We start from the raw sequence: 6,168 nt of genomic DNA, 5'->3' as shown, positions 1-6,168 counted from the left end.
GGATGCTTTGGCATATACAACTAAGCTTATTGATGTGTATACTGCTCATTGTTACCGTTCTGCGATTTATGATCACTTTGTCCTTTCCCGTTTGAAGCAAAGTTCTCATGACGTTGTATGTTTGGAGAAAGAGTTGGATGACCTTAAAAAGGACAATGCTTCTTCTAAAGAGTTTGTGAAGAAATTGCAGGATTGGTTGTTGATGAACACTTCATTGGAAGAGGAGGTTAGGTCTGCTAGGAGTGAGATATTGAGTATGCAAGAGAAACAGAAGCTGGATAACAACAAGATTACTGATCTAGAGGAGGAGAATATGGTTCTTTGTCAGGAAGCAAAGGATGCTACTTCAGCTTTGACAAATCAAAAGAAAGGGTTTGATGGTCTGAAGTCTGATTACTCCACTGTTATTACCCAGGTTATTCCCCATGTTTGCAGGTAAGTGATTCATAGTAAGGAGTTGGGTGATCACACTGGTGATGTTGTGTTGGCTGGTAAGCAGGAAGAGAGGTGCCAGCTATTAGGTGATTTGGCAAAATAGGGCAAGTTTGAACTGAACGACTATCTAGAGTATACAGATCAAGTTTATGCTCTTCTGGATGCTGCATGTGCTAGGTTCGGTAATGTTGAGCATAATTATGTTTCTACTGTTGCTGCCCATCCTGATGCCAAGCCCATTAAACTCCTTGGGTTAGTTGTCGAAAGAATAGCCTTTGGTGTTGTTAATTGTCTTTTGATCTTGCTTGCTGTGTTGAACTTTTATTGGCTTTGTAGTTCTACGTACTTAGTTCCAGGCTTGTGTGCCTGTGTGGTTTAGGGCTTAGTTGCCTGTGAACAATTTGTACTTTTATTTTGGGGTTTCACACCCTTCTATCTGATGCTATCTTGTGGTTATCGTGTTTTTTTCACTAACTAAAATAGCAGGTGATCAAAGAGCATATTAGATTCTTTCTACGTGGGTCCAAGTGCTCCTTTGAGTTTATTAACTCAAACCTTTTATTTCGTATATTTAGATTACATGCTTGTTTGAATGCATGTAGTTTGTGGGACGATCTTATCGTCGCCTATTTTTCAAAGTCATTAGGTATTCTTTCTTGGGAATCCTTCGTTGCGACTTTGGTGTGCCTTCTGGGTCACTTTATGTAAAAATATTTTTAAGTGTATGAAATATTCCTCTTGGAAATTTTTTGCAATAGCTTGGGTGTGCCTCTTCGGTCACCCTTGTATATATATTTTTAAGTATATGAGGGATTCGTCTTGGGAATTTTTGTAATAGCTTAGATGTGCCTCTTAGGTCACCCTTGAGTATATTTTTCAATATATGAAGTACTCCTTTGGGAATTCTTTGTATTAGCTTGGGTGTACCTCTTGGGTCACCCTTGTATATATATATTTTTAAGTATATGAAGTATTCCTCTTGGGAATTTTTCGTAATAGCTTGGATGTGCCTCTTGCGTCACCCTTGCGTATATTCTTCAACATATGAAGTATTCCTCTTGGGAATTCTTTTTAATAGCTTGGGTGCACCTCTTGGGTCACACTTGTATATATTTTTTAAGTATATGAAGTATTCCTTTTGGGAATTTTTCATAATAGCTTGGATGTGCCTCTTGGGTCACCCTTGCGTATATTTTTCAACATATGAGGTATTCCTCTTGGAAATTCTTTGTAATAGCTTGGGTGTACCTCTTGGCTCACATTTTCGTATTTTTTAAGTGTATGAAGTATACCTCTTGGGAATTCTTCGTAATAGCTTGGGTGTACCTCTTGGGTCACCTTTTCGTATATTTCTTAAGTATATGAACATCTGTTGTTGCCAAGAGATAATAGGATTTCATTTCGAATCATTTTTGTGGTAGGAAGCGTATATGCTTCAACTACTTGTTACAGATGTTTCCTACTTAATACAACTTAAAACCTAGAAATAAAACTTTCACAGGTTCACTCCGTTCCAGGTTCTTGGAACCTGTTTCCCTTCAGTGGTCTCAAGCTTGTACGACCCATTTCCAAATGCTTTAGAAATTATGTATGGGCCTTCCCAAGTTGGACCCATCTTTCCTTTATATTCTACCTTGCTGGTGCTGTTAAGCCGTAGGACATAGTCTCCGACCTTGTACACTGAATGTTTGACTCTTTTGTTGTTGTATTTTTCAATGGTTTTCTTATAGGCAGCTTCCTGGATCAAAGCAGCTTCCCTTCTTTCCTCCATAAGGTAAAGATTATGACGGAGGTTTTCTTCATTCTCTTCAAGGTTCGCGGTTCTATTTGTCAGTACTTGTATCTCTGTAGGTAACACTGCTTCGGTGCCGTACACTAAGCTATAGGGTGTTTCTCTGTTACTCCTCTTTGGCGTGGTTCGATGGGCCCATAAAACTAAAGGGAGTTCTTCCATCCACCCCTGGTGGCATTTCCCTACCCGCTTCTCTAGGCCTTTCAAGATGTCTCTGTTTGTGACTTCGACCTGCCCATTCCCTTGGGGGTGGTATACGGAGGTAAAGGTTTGCTTTATCTGTAACCTTTCGCAGAATCCAGGGAAGATACCTTCGGCAAACTATTTTCCATTATCAGAAATGATTTCTTGGGGAATTCCAAATCGACATATGATGTGTTCCGATACAAATTTCTCGATATGTTTCCCCATCGTTGTGCTTAAGGTTTTTGCTTCTTCCCATTTCGTGAAGTAGTCTATAGCAACCACCAAAAACTTTTAGCCTCTCGGTGCTTCAGTTTGTGGTCCTACTATGTCTATTCCCTATTTCGAGAAAGGCCATGTTGAAAGAACTGATATTAGTCCTTGCTTCGGTTGTTTCTGGACTTTAGCATGAATCTGGCAGGACTCGCAAGTTTGCAGGAGTGTGACCATGTCCTCGTGCATTGTTGGCCAGTAGTATCCCATCCTCAACAATTTTGCTACAATCAACCTTGGTCCGGAATGAAGCCCACATATACCTTCGTGCATCTCTCTGATAATCACTGAACCTTGATTTGGTCCGACACACCGGAGCCATGGAGTGAGAAAGGATTTTCGATATAGACCTCCATTTATTAGCTTGTAAGATGGTGCTTTGATTCGAATCTTTCGTACTTCTTTTTTATCTTCGGGTAAGATGCCAAGCTCTTGGTATTATTTCAGTGGTTTCATCCATGTATTTTCTTCTTCTGTTATGAGGTCATGAACTTCTTTCATCTCTATGGATCTTTGCTCTATGACTTCGACCAGAACCTCTTTCGCTAGGTGAGCGAAGGTAATGGAGGCAAGTTTGCTTAAAGTATCTGCCTTTTTGTTTTGACTTCTCCGCACATGTTCAATAGGAGAAACCTCTGAAGCTTTCCATCAATTCTCTGACTCTTGACAGATAGAGTTGTATTTTAGGTTGTCTTGCTTCGAAGATACCTAGGACTTAATTGGCTACGAGTTGAGAGTCTACGAAAGTCTGTAGGTATTTGATGTTCATTTCTTTCGCCATTCTCAGTCCGACAAGCAAAGCTTCATATTCACCTTCGAGATTAACTAACATTAGCCCTGCCCCCGAGCCGTCAGATCTACAAGCTCCGTCGGTGAACAACTTCCATTCCTCTGTTTCTACGGAGGGAGTGATAATTTGTGCGAAGGTCGAGCTGCTATCTTCATATGTTCCTGTCATTTCTGCCATGAATTCTGCTAGCACTTGGGTTTTAATCGAATGCCTGGCTTGGAAATCGATGTCGTGTTCTCACAGTTTGATGGCCCATTTGGCCATGTTTTCGGATTTTTCTGGCTTCATAAGTACCTGCCTGATCTGTTTTTCAGTTAACACAATAATGGAATGAGCTTGGAAGTACCTTCGTAATTTCCTCGCGGTGTGTACTAATGCAAGGGTAAGCTTTTCAAGCTCCAGGTAATTGGTCTCCGCGCCCTGAAGGACTCGACTGACAAAATATATAAGGACCTGCACCCTATCTTGTTCTGCTACAAGTACCACACTGATACATTCTTTGGAGGCTGCTAGGTAAAGGTATAGCTTTTCTCCTTATTTGGGCGAAGTGAGAGTTTGGAGATTCACTATATGCGTTTTCATGTCTACGAAGGCTTGCTCTGCTTCCTCTGTCCATATTATCTTTTTTGCCCCTAGGCATCCCTTTAAGACTTTAAGCAAGGGCAGCTATTTCTCGGCTCTCCTAGAGAGGAAGCAGCTCAGTGATGCTAGCTTCCCATTCAGACTCTGCATTTCCTTGACGGTGGTTAGAGTCTTGAGTTGTTGAAGCTTATCCACCTTCTCTGGGTTTTCTTGGATTCCTTTCTTCATGATATAATATCCTAGGAACCTTCCCTCTTCCACTTCGAAGGAGTATTTCTTTGGATTGAGTTTCATGTTAATTGCCCTGAGAGTATTGAAGGTTTCCTGGATATCTTTCAAGAAGGAGTCTTCGTCAATGCTTTTGATTACCATATCATCAACGTAGGCCTCCAAGTTTCTCCCGAGATGCTTGTGAAAGGCTTTATCTACGAGCCTTTGATAGGTAGCTCCGGCATTTTTAGGCCGAAGGGCATCTTTTTGTAACAGAAGATACCCTTGCTGGTGAAGAATGATGTCTTTTCTTCATCTTCCTCGGCCATTTGGATTTGATGGTAGCCTTTGTAAGCATCGAGGAAGCACTTGTACTTGTATCCAGTCAAGGATTCTACCTTCCAGTCAATTTCTGGTAGGGGATAGCAATCTTTGGGGCAAGCTTTATCGATGTTTGTGAAATCAACACACATTCTCCAGCCTCCATCGCATTTTTTAACCATGACAGGGTTAGCAATCCATGTCGAGTACTTTGCTTCCCTGATTATATCGGCTTGAAGTAATTCCCTACTTCTTTACAAGCTGCTTCATCCCTTTCGTTAACAAGGTTTCTTTTCTTCTGATGTACTGGCACCAAATGCTTGAATTCATTGAGCCGGTGCTCTATGGAGAAGGTCGAACCTTCGATGTTGAGCGTTCAAAGAATGCCTGTCATATCTCCGTATTCCCAAGCGAATATATATACGTTGGCCTGCAGCAGCTTACGAATATTCACCTTTACTTCCGGAGGTATGGTCCTTCCGATGGTTACTTGTTGCTCTGGAATAAAGGATTGATAGATATATTTACTTCTTCTAAGTTTTCTTCCCTGGTTTCCAGGATACATTCCCCCGGTCTCTCCTTTATTTCTTTGATTGCCATGATTACTTTTTCACGATCATAGGTTGAAGCTAGAGTTCCAATTCCCTCGGGAGTGTAAAACTTTACTAGTTGTTGGACGGTTGACACAATTATCCCCATTTTCATCATGGCTATTCTTCCCATAAAAATATTGTTTTGTGAGGTGGACCGAACTATTATGAAATCAAGCGTCTCCGTCCTTGATAACGGAGGTTCTCCGATGGTAAAATTGAGATCTATTTCTCCGATGGGCCAACACCTTTTCCTGGAGAAACCAACTAGAGGTACCCTCGAGGGGCTTAAGCGAGATTTGATGGAGGGACTGAGCTAATCAAAGAAATGTTCATACAAGATATCACATGCACTTCCATTATCTAAGTATACTCGATGCATATGTCTTCCGAAGATTCGACCATTGACCGTAACAGGCTTGTCCGACGGTGTGATCGTGTCCAATGCTGGGAAAGATATTTCTTCCCAATCTATTACTCTGTAGGTTCTCTCTCTCTCTCTCTTGTAACTTCTTCGGGACTCAATGAAGAAACACTCTGCTATGGACAGTATGCCATTGTCCATGTTTGGCTTTTTCTCCTCTTGTTTAACTTCTAGCTTGGGTGTCTTCGGGTTGCGTATACCCTTCACTAGATGTGATAGCTTTTTGGATCGGACGGCCTCTTCTATGGCTTGTCTCAGCTGTATACAATCATCTGTTTCATGCCCGTAGTCGTTGTGGAAGCCACAAAATTTTCTCATATCCCTTTGTTTCCCGTTATTTGCTAGTGTCGGTGGAGCCCTGAAAGCTTGGGCAGCCCTTTCGGTGGCGAGGATTTCTTTGGGAGATTTTATCAGCGTTTCGAGAAAACCGGAGGTAGATTTTCATCTGTAGGGAGAGAATCTGTTTCTGTCGTTTTTCTTTCCGGGTTTATCTTCTCGATGGCTTATTTTTCTTTTCGTTTGAAGCTCTGTGCTTCTTCATAGATGAAGCTACTGGTGGTGTTTTTTG

This window comes from Rutidosis leptorrhynchoides, chromosome 9, assembly GCF_046630445.1.
Source record: "Rutidosis leptorrhynchoides isolate AG116_Rl617_1_P2 chromosome 9, CSIRO_AGI_Rlap_v1, whole genome shotgun sequence".
NCBI lineage: Eukaryota > Viridiplantae > Streptophyta > Magnoliopsida > Asterales > Asteraceae > Rutidosis > Rutidosis leptorrhynchoides.
This window is presented reverse-complemented; position numbering follows the sequence as displayed.